The 16931-nt window shown below is 45.2% G+C and overlaps 1 long non-coding RNA gene and 1 pseudogene across 1 annotated transcript; both read right to left on the bottom strand.

Moving 5' to 3' along the window:
* Positions 1–562: 562 nt before the first annotated feature.
* Positions 563–1403, bottom strand: LOC123083403 (uncharacterized). The gene is made up of 2 exons (XR_006439293.1): positions 933–1403; positions 563–822 (listed from the first exon to the last, which is right to left on the bottom strand). It is a non-coding gene; the product is annotated as an uncharacterized lncRNA (long non-coding RNA).
* A 7469-nt stretch (positions 1404–8872) lies between these two features.
* LOC123083402 (uncharacterized) lies at positions 8873–11457 on the bottom strand (annotated as a pseudogene).
* Positions 11458–16931: the final 5474 nt, after the last annotated feature.

Below are 16931 nucleotides of genomic sequence, written 5' to 3'. Positions count from 1 at the left end.
TTGTAGATGCTCTAATGTTTCTAGAACAAACAGTTGAAGCGTCAATATCGCCGCTCCCATACTAGAGTTAAATTGACGTTGCCGATAACTGCTGGGAAATCTTCACATGTGTGCCCTGAGGACCACCATCTTGGAGCCGCAATGGTCGCCATGGAACCCTTCAAACAATATGAAGCGCCCGATCCATCCGCCACCCATGCGAGGACTAGAAAATCATAACCAAAATTACTAGCCCTAACCGAGGCACCGAGCTTTTCCTTACCGCCACAAGCCGCCAGAGTGGCAGCCAAAGGACAGACGAATTCATGGGCTGGCCCATGGATCATGGAGGAGAGAACTTTGCCCTAGCCACCTACTTGTGAGTGAAATGAAAAAAATGATAATGTTCGATCCACATCTGCATTGTCTCGTGATGACCTTTTGATGAAATAAAAAAAAGTAGTTCCTCTACGACAAACACACACACCATTGGCGATTTTGTTTACAGCCCAGGATTTTTCACCCATCTGCCAAACATATCGAATTACTGACCATTTCTATCACATTCACCCGGAATTCCCGATGCACTTATAAATACTTATTTCATTTCAAATTTAATCATCTCACCATTACATATTGTGGTGCAGCAGCTTCTAGAGTTTCTCTCCTAAGGATTTGCAGTAGGATCCACCTGGACTGACTCTTTTAAGTTTTTGCCACTGCAACAGCAATTTCTTGAATCTTTGCAGTATCCATTTTTGCTATAACCGTAACGAGCGCATAACTCACCGCATATTACATTTGGGTAGGGACCCGAGCATTCCGGTGCCACTAAGCACGCCCCTGCAAAAAGAGTTTAAAAGTGTCAGTTTTCCACGATGATTCTAGATATATGCACTTGGGAAACAAAATTTACTATATATACGATGAGGAATGAAAGCAAGGACAACAACCTTGTGTAGTTGAGAAAGGCAATAAGGTTGTGGCCATGACCACAAGCACCGCCAAGCAAACAACCCTTGTGTTTCTCTTGAGAATTACCATGGTCGATTAGCAACTCTTTTATTCCTCTTTTCCACTCTTATTGTGAGTTTTGTGGCTTGATGCAAATTGCCAGTGTTTATATAGTGTGACAGGAACATAGATCAGCATCACTTACAATAAATGTCTAATTAATACCCACCAATTTCCACCGACCATTAATTGACATTCCAAAATAACATTGAGATATACTACCCAGTTTAATAGGAAAAAGTTCATTTTTAACCCTGAATTTGTAGAGGTTCGGCGAAACGAACCCCCAAGTCGAAATCCCGGTCGATTGCACCCTGAACTATGCAATCCTGGTCTGAATCGAACCTTCGGGTCGTGTGGATGACCGGGATTCGGACATTTCGCAAAGGGCGCACACCAGCTCATGTCGGGCCAGCCCGCTTTAGTTTTTTCCATTCAAAAAAAATCACAAAGGGCGCTACTCCCTGCTGGGCCGGCCCGCATAATTGTTTTTGCTAAAAAGCAAAAAGAAAAAATGCCGCTCGAACACGAGACCCCATGCTGGTGCTGTTTGATCGAAAAAAGAGAAAATTGTGAACTAGAATTTCAAAAATAATAATAGTTTACAAATTTTGAAAAAAGTTCACGGACCTAGAAAAAGTTCAACAATTTTGAAAAGAAGTTCATGGGTTTTCAAAAGAAAAGTCCACAGATTTGGGGAAAAATCATAGATTTCGAAAAAGAAACTGTAAAATTGAAAAAGTGTTCGTGGATATTTTTCTTTATCATCTTTTATTTTGTTTCTTTTGTTTCTTTTTCATGTATATATACAAAGTTCATTGCGTACATTAAGGAAATCTTCACAGTAATTTCCAAAATTTCACTCATTTAAAAAAAATGTTCATCTTGTATTAGAAATTTGTTTAGTGTATATCGCACAATTGTTGTATATTTATTCAGAAATTGTCAACATATATTACAAAAATGTTCATTTATTATTATTTTTTCAAAAATGCTATCATATATCTGCGCGAGTTTAAATTATCTTCCTCCCACCTTTTCATTTTTGTTCGCATTTCCAAAAATGCGTACAATACAAATTGCAATCAAAGGAGGCAATCAGTTGCGTGTGCGGGCCAAAATTGCAGTGTTTGAGCCTCTGGTCCGCGGTTTTTATTTGAAGCAATCAAAATTGCAGGGTGGCTGTGAACCGCCAGTCGACTCCTCCTCTCAATGGGTTGGCTGGCTCCGGGCTTCACCGGACAGGTCTGGACTTAAGGAGGGGGAAGGGGGTGGAGCGTCGGGCAGCGTCAACAGTTTTGGCAGCTCTCAGGCGGGGGATGAGGGGAGTGGAAGGCAGCGATCTGATGGTGCTCGGATTCGAGATATTCCAGCAAAGAGAAATTTAAGCTCTGACTTCTCTCGTTCGGATGGATACCGCACTGGCGGACATGGCGGACTGCGCGAGGGGGAGGTCAATAGTCCGGGAAAGGGCCACTGGGCTCACCGGACGACGCAGGCACCTGACTTGAGGAACAAGCTGGATCAGCGGAAGGAGAATGAGCTGCGAGATAGGCTACTGGATAGGGCTTCCCAGCGGGAGCACGAGTCTACTCGTGATCCGTCCTGGGGGCTCAAAGGCAAAGACAGTGTGGGTGGTTCCTCGGGCGCGCACTGTGCTAATAGGCCGGGCCATTCGGGGCAGTTGGGGGAGCCCAGCATGCATGCGCAGCGGGAGAGGCGCCGGGGTTACTACGTGCAAAAATCCAGGCAGGGTTCAGGGCAGGATCATGCCATGGCTCGGCGTGACAAGGGTGAATATGAGAGTAGGAAAAGAGGCCCACGGCAGGTGTGGGTGGCGAAGGGCGGAGTGGACAAACAGGAGGGACTTGATGCTTTCGTTCGCGATACTCGACGCAAGACGTCGACGGTGTTTGATCGCATCTCTGATGAAAATGGGAGATCGGCGGACCCTGGGAGCCAGGGCCGTCGGGAGCAATGAATGTCTTTGCCTGGAACTGTCGGGGACTGGGGTTGGACTCGACAGTGGGCGAACTGCGCGACCTGATTAGGTCTCACAACCCAGCGGTGGTGTTCCTAAGTGAAACTGCCGCCCCGGCCCCAGATTCAACGCCGCCCCCGCCCCCGACCTCAATGCCGCCCCAGACGCCGCCCCCGACCCGGACCGCGACGCCGCCTGCCCCTCCCTCGTCACAGGCACCCGAGGTGAGCACGCCTGCTCCTCCCTCTCCCCTACCTCTGCCTAGGTTTTTTTTTCATATTTTAGTTGCATCAAATTAGTTAGGGTTCATGTAAGAGTGGAAACAAATCGGATGCGGATGCGGAAAATGAGTTAGGGTGGAAACGAATCAAATTTCTAAGATGAATCATAAAACGAGTAAAATTTGACCACTTATTTCACTTTATAGTTGGATAAGTAGAATATCCGCTACCACTTTCCACCCCTATAGGTTCATCAAATTAGATGGTAATTAGGGCAGTAGTTCCTAGGTACTAATTAGTTAGTAAGAACTAGGTACTAATTAAGTATTAGAATATTTTTATTTATAGTAAGTTTATTTTTAGTAAGAACTAGTTGAATTAATAGAACTAGTTAGTAAGAACTTGTTACTATTTTTTAGTTAAAGCAATTTTTCCCGCATCGACTTGGACGATGCCTATCCCGCATCCTCGTCATCGAGTCAGCGGAGGACGACACCTGCTTGACCAGATGGGCCATGTCCGGGACTGGGCTCCGCCGGGGTGGTACTGGGAGGCGCTACCTACCGGGGGGCGCAGGTTGGTGAGGAGCCAGCCTGTCGTTGACCCGAACCTTCTTTGGTGGCGGTCGCGTGGGCCAGTGACGGTCCAGAGGCTCGAGGACTCCGCGGAGGTGGTGCGTCACCGTGTCAGTGAGGAGGACGCGCACGTCCGTCGCTACTTGTTCACGTTGGAGCACAGGTTCTCCAATGCCTGACAGGTTCTCCAGGGATCTCACTGGAGCTATGATCCCGTGATGGTTCCTTCTCTGTGGGTGTCCACCTCCCGCGCCGATACCCGTGTGTGCTAGGGTTTTAGTTGTATTAGTGATGTTATATGTATGACACTATTCGAGATGTATTAGTGATAATATTCGACGATGTACGGACGCATGAGATGATTTACTTTTGCTTATTGAATGCATGCTAATTTGAGTCCTATAAGATATTTTGAAATGTATATCTTGTGTTGCTCAATATCCAAGTGGCCGGTCATGTTTGCAGATTACACCTCCGAGTGGCCTATGTTTTGCCGGAGTGTTGATTCATTTCCGTTCCGGCAAATTTCAGGCGCTCGATATGTCCTATTTTAGCAAAGGTCATGCCGGATTTTTCCGTGAATTTTGGCATGACTTGTGCCAGAATATGTAGGAAATATCGAGTGCCCCGGATTTGTGTGTTGAGTATCCTGGTAGTTGTCTTCGATCGATTTTTAATTAATGTTTTAACTATGAACATAGGAAATGTCTGACGATGAAAAGGATTTCGGTATTTGCAAATACTGCGAAGACGAGCGCGGCCTGTGCGACGGAGTCTTCCTAGATGATGATAGGCGCTTCAGCATCAAGCTGGACGAGAACTTCGAAGTGGATACAGTAAGTCATAACGACAAGTCTTTTGTCGTAATTAAGCATGACATATGCTTCATTTGCTTCAACTTATATTTTTTTTACTATTCTACTAGCGTATCCCCTGCCATGTAAGAGTTTTTGTATTGGATAAGATAGGTTTCAGTCATACTACGGAGGTAAAAAAAGTTTATTTGAAGACCGAGCATGGTTATATTTTCCATGCAAAATTATACAATTCAGACGACTACACCTATTTTGGATGCAAAACATGGCGAGCACTATGCAAGACTTATGCATTTGAACCTGATATGGTTATCATCTTTGATATTCGTCCGGAAGATGATATTGAAGGTAATACCGACATCTGGGTCGATGTGCAGACGCCTCCAGTTATACCATTATGTAAGTTTCTCAACCATATTTATGTCTTTGATACTGTTTATTGAAAAATAGTTGACAACTAATTTGTATTGTCAGCTTATTTCGGTGCAAGCAAACATGTCCAGCGCTTGGTAGACAGGACCTACTACTATCCCGAGGCTGAACTAAACTGCGAGGAGCTAAGTCATTATGTTTCATGGCTTGAGGATCTTGATACTGTCAAGACAAATTTTCTTCCTGGATTTTGAAATGTTAGTACTGAAAACGTGCGACCAATAGTGTTCGTAATGAACTACGGTCACATCTATTTAGGAAGGATGGTAAGATTTTTACTATTTGTCCTCAGTGCATCTTTTCCATACATTATTTTTGAAGCTAAACTTCATTGCTAACTGTGTTACCATACGATGTTCTTCAACAGGGACTCCCGATGAATGTTGTGCCTTATGGGATCGAGACTAAAGGTAACATGAGTATTATCAGCTTACGGCCAAGATATCCTACAGATTACTTTAGTGCATTCAATACTAGCGACGGATGCTTAATAGTGCAAGACTGGACCAAATATGTGATGGGGGAGCGCAGAGAAGTACTAGGGGGCAGCAAACAGAGGCGCTACCCACGATTAGGAGACAGGTTCATCTCCATGCTCCAACTTGATCAAGGAGGAGAGCTACACATGTTTTATGTAGTTTTACCTAAAAAAGAGCAGCAGGAGTGATTAGCTAGCTAGAAATGAGTTTCAGGATGATGATGTGCTACACTATTACTATGATGATAAAATAGCTAGTGTTGGTGGTAATGACTATGATGATTATTATTAGCTAGTGTTAGTGGTGATTAAATAAATACTGTTGGTGGTAATGACCATGTTGATGATTAAATAACTTGTGCTGGCGGATTAGATTCAAGTGGAGGCAACATGCGGTGCACATTGAAAGTACTACTAGTCCAAACTAGATCAAGTTTGGATTAGTAGTATACTTTTGACATGCACCACATATTGCCTCCACTTGAACCTAATCCACCTTCATTTGACACTGTTATGGACATAATGATGTAAACCTCATAACTGGTATTGTATTAATATTTGTACGACGGAGAATAAATAAACTATAAATGAAAAAATAAAAAAAGAATACTAGTAGCGATGGAGAGAAAACACGCTGCCAGTAGTTACATTAGCAGTAGCGTGGGAGTGAACAAACGCTGCAGCTATTCGTCCTAGTAGTAGCGCGTGCGAGCACGCGTTACTGCTAAGCAGTAGCTGTAGCGCCTTATTAGTAGCGCGCCTACCCGCGCTACTAGTGAGCACAAAACCAGCACTACTGCTAGGGTTTTCCCTAGTAGTGGCTGCTGCAGGTGCCTTCCTCTTTATGTGCATGGGTTTTGCAGGCTCGGTACTACAAAGAGGGGAGCATTCTGAACGCTACCTGCCCGGGGGGAGGGTCGTATACCTTCAGAAGCATTATTCACGGGCGTGACTTGCTGCGGGCGGGCCTGGTCTGGAGAATTGGCGATGGCATGCAGCTCAACATCCACCATGATCAGTGGATCCCCAGGAAGGGGAGTCTGTCACCACTGGGTGCAGTCTTCATCCCGGGGGTGACAAAAGTTCGTCACTTGTTGGATCAGGCGGGGGCGAAGTGGGATGATCAGAAGCTGGATGCCATGTTCTCTGATGATGATGCCCGAGACATTAAGCAGCTTGCTGTGGGAGGGCCTGGCGTTGAGGACTGCCTTGCGTGGAATTACACAAAGAACGAACACTTCACGGTCCGCTCGGCCTACCATTTGCGGAAGGAGATGAACAAGGAATCACAAGCTAGGGCGGAATCATCAACTATGCAAGATCACAAGAGCTATCTAGCTCTTTGGGATTCAAATGCTCCAGGGAAGGCGAAGATACACATGTGGCGCTTGATGAGGAATGGCCTTGCTGTTGGGAGTGAGCTGAGGAGAAGGAGCATCAAAGCTGGGGTATTTTGTGCAGCTTGCGGGCGCGATGAGACCATCTTCCATCGATTCTGGAGATGCCCGCACGCGGCTCTCTTCTGGGAGAGTTTGTGCTCAGAAACGGGAATGAGGGTGGCGATCCCACCTTGGCAGATCGATTCCCAGAGCGCGCTTCGACAATGGTTACTGGAGTGGTTGGCTGCGTCGCACGAGGATGAGAGCACGCTGGTGATCCAGGCGGTGTACGCCCTATGGCTTGCGCGCAATGAGGCCAGGGACGGGAAGCGGATTGAAGAACCACTGTCAATCGCTCGCCGGGTGGTGGCTCTCATGGCGGAGTGGAAGGAGGTCCACCAGCGCTCCCCTCCACAGATGCAGGCTCGGAGTCAGGCCAGCTGGACGGCGCCGGAGGTAGGGTGGGTGAAAGCCAACTCCGACAGGGCGCTGTCTACACAAAGGACGAGGGGAGGAGCTGGTGTTGTTCTCCGTGACCACAACGGGGGCTTCCTGGCTGCTGCATGCCATTCAATCAAGAATGTGGCGAGCCCGGAGGTGGCTGAGGCCCTTGCGTGCAAGCGGGCGATCCAGGTGGCAGCTGAAATGAACGTGCAACAATTGCATCTGGAGCTGGACAATGCGGGCGTGGCGCGAGCTATCTCCAGTGAGGAGAGGGATCTGTCCATGGTTGGTCCTCTAGTGCAGGAGATCAAGAATCTGCTCCAAGTGTTCGCGGACGTGAAGGTGTCGTGGAGGGGCCGTGAAGCAAATCGGGTCGCCGACAAGTTAGCTAAGGTAGGGTTAGGTGATGATCTTTGCAAAGTGTGGTTTTCTGTTCCTCTACGGTTCATTCTGGAGTTCTTGTCGGACGACATTCCTAGCTTCGGTTAATATATGGCGGTGACGTTTGATCCTCAAAAAAAAAGACAACTAGCTGCTCCTATTCTATTCTTCTCCCGTGAGTGACTCACTTTCCCCAAATCGCACACCATGGCCTCATCCATCCAAGCTCGTTGAGCTGCTGCTGCCCTCCGATTCCTCCTCCGCTCGCTCACACCGCTGCTCCCTCGTCTCGCCCGTAGAAGAATCCGCGTGCGGACGCCGGGTACGGCGCGCCTCCGCCGTCCTGGACACCGGTTGCTGCTGGACTACCAGGTCGCCAGGTACACGCCGCCACGCGCAGACGCCTACTACTGCGCGCCTCCGCCCCCTGGATGTTGGTTGCTGCTCGCCTCCCCTCCCCTGGACGGCTAGGTCCCCAGGCGTACTCCGTTTCGTCGGCCGTCGACCCCGCACAAGCTCTACCTAGCGAGCGGTCCTGCTTCAGGTCAACGCACAGGCCTGCCTCCCCTCAACGCCAGCCGTGCAGGCTGCACCGACATCAGCCTGTATCGGCGGTGCCGGGGGCAGCAGGCAGCTGTAGCGGATGGGGATTCCAAGCTAGCGGATGGGGATTCAGAGGAGCAGGTATGTTGGAGTATTATTTTCAAGTTTTGTACTAGTAAATTAACATGAACTACATCATGCACTTGACGAGAGAAGCTACACTTATCTCTCTTTTTGGTTTCTTAGCATGTTTTCATGGTCTACATCACGCACTTGCGGAGAGTATACTACTTCATAACTGACAGGACTTAGCAATTAGCTACATATCTACTTGGTCCATTGAAGAATCTGGTGCGTAGGTACAAGGGGAACACTTGAATGTCACATAAAAATGCACCAATTTGAAGTAGTTTATTGGTTGCTTTACTTGCTGAAAAGATTGGTAGACAATAACATTTCATCTTGTAGCTCCAGATAGAGAGAGGGAGAGGCAGAGGGTGAGAGAGAGAGATAGAGCATATAAGCCTATAAAAGAATGGGAAGTTCATGTCCATATAAAGAATTAAAAGTTGCAACAATAATTATGCAGATATATCGGCAATTGAAGATGGAAAACAAATATTACATTATTTAATCCTCTTCTGGTTGAGCACTACGTTGTTGATGTTTAGTCCACAACTCTCGGGCGATGGAAGCACGAACTCTCTCACCAGCAACTCTATCATCTTCTCTTGCTTGCCCATGAACTTGTTGATCACCATGGTCAGTATTTTGTTCTGTTTCCCCATGCTCATAAAGCTCGAATAACTCATCAGGATGATTAACCTTCCTTATGAAGTTGTGGATAATGCAACAAGCCATAACAATTTTCACTTGAGTTCTGTATGGACAAGGAATTCCTCCTTTCCTACTTAGAATTGGAAAACGAGCTTTTAGAAAACCAAAAGTTCGTTCAACAACATTCCGCAACTGTGCATGTAGATGGTTGAACAAGTCCTTCTCACCAGTATATCACCGATTACTTTCACGAAAAGAAGCAATATGATAGCGATCTCCACGATACGGGGCAATAAATCTTGGAGTATTTGCGTAGCCTGAATCAACAAGGTAAAATTTACCTACACATTAATTTCATATCAAATTCAGCATCTTTATATATATTGTCGATACACAAATAATTGTACTTCACCTTCAGGAACAACTAAACCCCCACTAGTCACAGCCCATCTTAGAACAGCTTGATCCGATGCAGAACCCTCCCATCCAACAGCGACATAAGAGGATGTCATGTCAATTACACTACTGCCATTACATTTTGAGACGGATAACCATGTCTGTTTCTATAAGGAGTTTGCTTATCAAGCCTGACTTTTGCCTCAATATGTGTCCCATCAATTGCTCCTAGGCAGTTCTGTTGGGATTTTTTGTTAGTCAAAAAATAAAGTTTAAATGGTGTTGTCCTTCTATTTATGAAAATCATATGTAAAAGAGTATCTGCTTCTAATAGCAAACATACCTTGAAATATGGGTAGAATCTTGCGTCGCCCAATATTTTTGATGGGACTTGATTGCTTGAATCTGTTATGCAAACATCACGCAAACCATTTATGGCGTCTAAAACTTTACTGAAGTGTCGGCTGATTGGTTCGCCAGAATGCTGATATCTATCTTGGATGACACGGTTTCTAATATTGTGACCAATTGTATGTAGAAACATGAGTAGTTGTTCGTCCACTGTCATTTGATTTGTATCCTTGAGTAACTTCCTCTCGCACAAAGCATCCCGCAACAAGTAGAATGTGTGCTTCTCAAGACGAATTGTTCATAAAATCTAACTGGATGTCCCTCTAAAAACTCTATTGTTTTTTGAGCACCAGTTAATATAGAAGTGTTGCGGGGCATTCTGAATAACCTTGTGAACAACACATCGCGAAACAAGGACACTGCAGAAATGTTATTAATAAGCACTTGCTCGGAATCAGAAAGTTCATCATCTGGCACATCCGAAATGTTCATAGATCCCTGCACGATTTGCACAGTTGACCATATCATCTCTGGATAATTGTTTTAAAATGTAATAGTGCTGAACCGGATAATGAACAATACCAAACTGAAAACAATATTTATTTCTTCACACAAACTGACAAAATATAAGTGAAATTGTTTTCTGAATCTTGTAAAGTGCGACAACAACTGAAATAAAATACTATGCTCAAAGGTTTATTACAAAAATTCTAAGGATCAAGAATCCAGAGCTTCCGCGTCTCTTCATCCATCTCAATGAAAATGGCCCGTTTATCACCATATGTAAATGCCTTTACCGCTTTTAGTTTCTCTTTGGGATCTAGATTACTCATACTATTTAGTATTGCCATACAAGATTTAACCGAGTAAGCTTCAGTTTGTTGTGCTACTGTTTTCTTTGCTTCAGCAATGCTAAGTGATGCATCTGCAAGGCGATCAATTACTATTATGGCATCATCGGCTGTCCGTTTTTGGCCTCTTGCAGTTTCCTTGGATCCACTTCCAGGGGACTTCTTTTTTTCTGGCTCAATGGTAGTTGACTTCTTGGTGAAGACACCAGGGGAAGCATTGATTTCATCAGAATCGATGTCATGTACTTCAACTTGTGTATTGAGATCAATTTGTGAAGATTTGGTTGTACATGTACCATCTTTTCCTTTGCTAGATACAGCACCAGCTCCAGATGCTGTTGAACTAGCACATATGGCTTGAAGATCTATCCAACTAGGCCACACCTTATCTCGATATTCTTGGATAGCCTTATCCTTCTGCAAGTTGTTTAATGTTTTTGTTAATAATAGGATATGGAAACTTTATATGAATTCTACTCGAACAAACTTACCTTAATTAGTTCTTCCCCAATATCTTCTGGAGCTTTTATCATTTTGTCATCGTCATCCCAACCAAATCCCGTGAGTTTTAGAAGCATGTCCATGGTGATGTAGCAACTCCTGTAGTACTTATGATGTTTTTTCAGTTGTTGTAATTCAAGTTTTTCTACCCTTGAATCATTGAATTGTTCTAAGATATCACGCCATGCTTTCTTTGTGTAACCTGTTCCTTCTTTTCCTCCATGTAGGCTTTGATCTTTTAATATATTCAGCAGTATTTTGTCCTCTGAAGATTTCCATACATGGCGCTTAGCTTTATCTGTGTTTTCCTTCTTAATTTTTTTCCTTCTCATCATCCATATTTTTCTACAAAGGGGATACAAGAAGCAATAATGGAAGATGAGTCATTAGGTTCAAAAGGAATAAATCTACGAAGTGGAAGAAAATGAGCATGCCACTAATCTTTTGTTCATGCTATGACTGGACACTTGAATTTTTGTCGCTTGTTTGTCTAAGGGGATGTTCACATCCCTTATCAGTTATTTTCCTAGGTTGCTGCCAAGATCTTTAATTTGCTATTAAATATGGTCTCGCTTGCCCCACGTACTGCTATCAACATCAGATGACATCACAAGGTATTCTAATCTTCATCTGCTTACTGCTTAGCTCTTACTGCACACTATATATTATGGATAAATATGATTGATACTTATGGAAAATTATCCTTACAGTGTGCTTTAAACTGCATCCTTGTCATGAAAAATTAACTACTGCACTTGATATATATAGTCATCGATAATCTAATTGTGGTTCGGTGTTAGATCATTTTAGTATGTATATAGGCATTCATAGTGCAATCTGATTCTCTTATGTGCCACATGTTCATATTTACGGTATTCCCCAATCAGAGTTGCCTCTAATTTTTCCTTCAACAGTACGTGTTATCATTTAGATTAACAGATTACCAGGTTGTTGGATCTACTATGTCCTAGGAATTGCCCATATGAAATTATCAGAGGTTTTATGCAAAATCGGGTTCACTACCAAATAGATTAATTCAATCAACAGTACCATGAAAATATTTACAAATACAAATTCGTACTGCTGTGTAGGATGGTGAAGCCATGGAACCTGATTGAAGACGGGAAGACTGATTGAAGGTGGGAAGACGATGCACGGAAAGCCTGAAGGAGATGTGGAGCCTTATTGAAGATGACCAACTTCAGATCCAAGGTCAACGTCTCCCATCCAGTGCCTGTCACGGGGATGACAGCCAGCCTTTGCGATCTGGGTGTATAACATGCGGGAAAAAAGTCAGTCTTTTATAGGCAGTGAAAAGGGTGCGAGTTGAGACGCAAAATGCAGAATTGGCGTCATCTGAGGTTGTTGAGGAATAGGCGGGGGCGAAGAAAGGCAGTTGCATCTGTATATGCTAATCGCGTTTGTGGAAAAACGAGTAATACTAGTTTTCCCACAAACCCGGAATTATGGGGTTTTGGGAAACGAGTTTCCCCTATCCACGGGGTTGTTGGACGAGCCAAACAAGATTTTTTACGGTTAGGCAGTTTCCTTAGCTTACGTAGATTGCGTTCTCTATATTCCTCTTATCCAAACACCGCCTTAAAGTGTTTCGAGTACCATGCCACATATAATCCACGGACATGGGAGAGATTTAATCCATGGAGGTGAGAAGGAGGGCACTGCACATACTGCTTCGGGAGTTAAACATGTCGGCATATTTCATTGGCTAGCTTTGAATCCGCGGCATGCCACCTCTCCTTGCCCCTGAACCTCCATGGAGCCCCTGGCAATAGAGGGGTAACTGCAGAGCGGCGTCGCCCCGTCCTGGCTGTATGCATGTTTCCCGACTCCCGTGACTCAAGATGTGGCAGCAGTGTTTGGTGGCCATAGGAGTTGAGGAATCGACCCACGACGGCATCTCATGGTCCTCCATGGACTCGGTGCTGGCAGGAGACGATGAGTCGAGGACATTCCTCCCGTTCCTGTTGGAACTAATCTTGTTATTAAAATTATGTGCATAGGATTAGGTCATGTTTAGTTTGTTGCATGGTGTTGTAGTCATGTAGAGTTGCATTACTCAGCAAAGTTGAAAGGAAATCACGTTGGCCGAACGTGTGAGTGCAAGACTGGCTGTGCTACAAGCTAGTGTCTGCATGCAGTTTGTTAGTCTGGCTACATACATGTAAAATGGCCGAGTCGTATGGCCCTCTGATGAGGTTTGATAGTGCCTCAACCGTGTATATATACCTACATGCAGAAGTGGGTTTGTTAGTGCTTCGATGAGAGGCGCACCTCCTACACCTTCATCATATATTCACACTAGCAACGCACCTTTTCAACTGACTCCGATGTCTATGATGAACTCATTATGGCAATGACCTCCACGCCATGGCCATCACCTCCTTACCGCTTGTGACACAACTTACTGGGCAGCATATTTCCTGCTTTGCGCGTGACGCAGCTCGAGGACCTCCTTAAACCTTGCTCTAATATCAAATGTTGGCTCTGCCAGGAGTAAGCGCACACAAACTCAAGGTAGAAGAAGAAAATGAATCCGCAGAGTATTTTTGGTGGCACATGTCACACCTGAGAATGGCGCCACTAGAGGACAACCCTCCTCGCGTCTTTTTTAAAGGAGAATGACCCCCGGCCTCTGCATCTGTCCCTCCTCCTCCTCGCGTACATGCTGTTCGGTGGAGACGACAATGATTTCCCCATCATGGAATCAGAAAAAGAAATGCGAGAGGAAGGTTGAAGGTGTGGTAGGAGAATCTTTATTATACCAACCTGAGCCTGAGCGTGGTTTGTGGTCATCGGTTGACACAACCAGTGGCCGGAATCAAGTGGATATAATCTATTCGACTATGCTTTGTTTGCAGCTGCTTGGTGTGTGATGGGACCTGAAACAAAGGTGAGATTTGCTGCGTCATTTTCATGTGATCAGGCATGGATTAGTGTTTTCTGGCTGAGATTTGCAGCTGCTTGGTTTGTGTATGGTGAATTGGTGTTTGTCTAGCATATAACGTGTGAATACCTTATTTTTACATGTCAATAGATGTAGATGGTATACGTATATTAGACGAGTATGTGAATTTTTGTGTCCGCACTAACCAAAATGTACAGCCTTAATGGCCTTTGGACATTGTTAGCTCCACTATATCTACAATTTTATCAGGTTGTACATTTTATAATTGCCAATATTACTATTGGGGGCGGTGGGGTTGTGAAACATATCTCTAGTAACTTCTGTGTAAATCACATTCACGCACCATAGAATTGATAACTTTTGTACAAACACCATGGTAACTTTGATACATGAGTTCTTTTTTTGTTAAAGCATAGTGGTATTTTCTGTGTAAATAGCATTGTAGTTTATGCACCACAAACCTGATAACATACAAGCAACACTGTCGTATTTTTTACCAGGAGAAAAAAGTTGAAGAAAAATAGCCCGGTAACTTTTACGTGAATAGCATTGTATTTTACATACCATAGGCATGATAACTTACATACAACATAATGGTAACTTTGACTCAGAAAAAAAGTTCTTGAAAAATTCCATGTTAACTTTTATGTAAAAAGGTGATAACTTACATTTCGCGGGGATGATAATTAAAGTACCCAAGACCGGGTAACTTCGGACAACCCAAAAAAAGTCATCGAAACATAATGACATATATTCTAGTTTTGAATGTCTCGTCACGACGACTTTAATGGTGAAAATGGATACTGAACCGGACCGATAGTTTGAACAACAAAACATTTTGAATTTTCAAAATGTGGAGAATCTAGTATGACATTAATTTTTTTCATCTAGCACATACATGCATGTGCATGTGGTAGGGCAGATGACGTGTACATGTCTTGTTCGTATAATTTGTAAAAAAAAATCATGCCATTCAAAAAATTGTCCATATAATTTTTTTTTGAAGTTCATGAAATTTTAGTTGATGCCATAAATAATGTACGTGAAGTCGGAATACTCTTTTTGCCTTGTTTTCCTTCCCCAAAAAGGTAGAAAGGCGTGAGAAAGGCACGGGCAACCAACTCTAGCCGCCACCCCGTGATCTGATCTCTCTCGCCGCCACCAGGGTTAGCCACCAGGAAAAGACCGCGTTGGGCGGCGGTGGCGGGAGGCTGCAATTCACTGGGAGCCCATTATGGAGGAGCTGGTGGGCTGCTGCATTATAATGATGATGTTGCGTGGTCAGGACTGTGGTGATCGACATGCGATGCTTGACGGTGGCACGGCTTAGCTAGCTCACGGAGGAGAGGTAGTCGGTGCATGGTTCTGCACGGTGACAAGGTCGACATCAGACCTAGACCTGTCCTACAAGGCATGGGTGACCTTTTTTCAAAATATTTATGGGGAGTCTTCAAGTTTGGTTTGGGCGGCGAGGCGGCAACGCTATCCCTCTCAGGGAATAATGTTCTTCCCGGTGTTTCCCCGTTTCATTGGTGTGTTTATCACTGGCAGAGAGCGTGTAGAGTTGTGTATCCTATGGATCTTTCGGGATCTGGTCGGTTCAGGTTTCCGGTGGATCCGTCTGAATACAGTCGGCGTTCATTGTCTTCAGAGTTTCTACAGGCCCTTGTCGGCATTTTCTTCCTTGAGGCGGTGATTTGTTTTGCAGACTGTGGACGCCAGTGTATAGTGGTCTGCATCGATGACTTCCTGCCACTGCTGCTAAAAGCTATTGAGAAGTTTCCTCCACCGAGGCGGATGCCCAGAGAAGGCATTGAGCTATGCTCATGGTGGACCGTCAGTAGATGCGGGAGGAAGAAGACTTCGGCATCCCAAAATTTTGAATGAAATTTTATCTTTCCAGATGAGTGTGCTTGTAAGGACTTGTGATACTTTATATAGGGCCTTAGCTTTTTCGAAAGAAAAGTACATGAAAAATTTACTGCTGTCCATAACTAGTTAATATATATAGGGAACTAGGAATAGCTAGGTTGACACGTAAATAAACACTGTTCATTGTATTTTATTACCATCATCGATGAAATTCAGATTTAGGTAATTGTATTCTAGTACTCTAGATAGATCACCAGAGGGCGAGACGGCCCCCGCGTCGTCCGTGTGGGCGACACGGGAGGCGATAAGATCCGGTTTTCCAGGGCCCTCCTCTGTGTGCGCCTGCCCCTCGCCGCTGCCGCCGGCCAGCTCCATCGGGCTTGCCCGCGCGGCTAGCGGCGGCGGCGGGGATCCGTTCCTGAGGCGTGATGGGTGGCGTATGGCTCTGCACGGCCGGTAACCTGAAGCAGCGGAGGTGGTTGTTGCGACGGCGACGTTGATCCGGTAGATGGCTGGCTTGCTGCAACGTGTACGTGACCCTCCCCCTCCCAAGCGCCGTCGGCATCACAGGCTACAAGCGCTGCAACGCGGAGGAAAGGGAGTTGCCACAGCCACACATCCCGACCTCGAGAGTCGGCTCCCTGGGGCCGGCGCTGCTCCCTGGAGCCTCTTTGGTGCAGGGGCATATGGGATGTGGCGGTACACATGCAGCGGGTTGTCGTTGATGTCGCCCGCGCAGCCGGGATGGTGGCGTGGCGCCATGGATCTGGCCATGACGACTTTGACGGCGATGATGACGAAGCTTGTGGCTGCGCATGGTGGTGTCGTCTAATAATGATAAGCCATTGACTGCCACTCGGAGACGGTGCATGGCGTCCGGAGCGTCCCCTTGAGATTTCGGTGGTGCCGGTGACCTTTCTTCCTCGTCAATGGTTCGTGCTGCTCATATGTCGTCAAGTTTGTGCGTGTTTGCAACAACTGGGATCATGGCAAGTGGAGGAGATAGCATATGAAT

Source organism: Triticum aestivum, chromosome 4A (genome assembly GCF_018294505.1).
Source record: "Triticum aestivum cultivar Chinese Spring chromosome 4A, IWGSC CS RefSeq v2.1, whole genome shotgun sequence".
Lineage (NCBI taxonomy): Eukaryota > Viridiplantae > Streptophyta > Magnoliopsida > Poales > Poaceae > Triticum > Triticum aestivum.
This window is presented reverse-complemented; position numbering and strand designations above follow the sequence as displayed.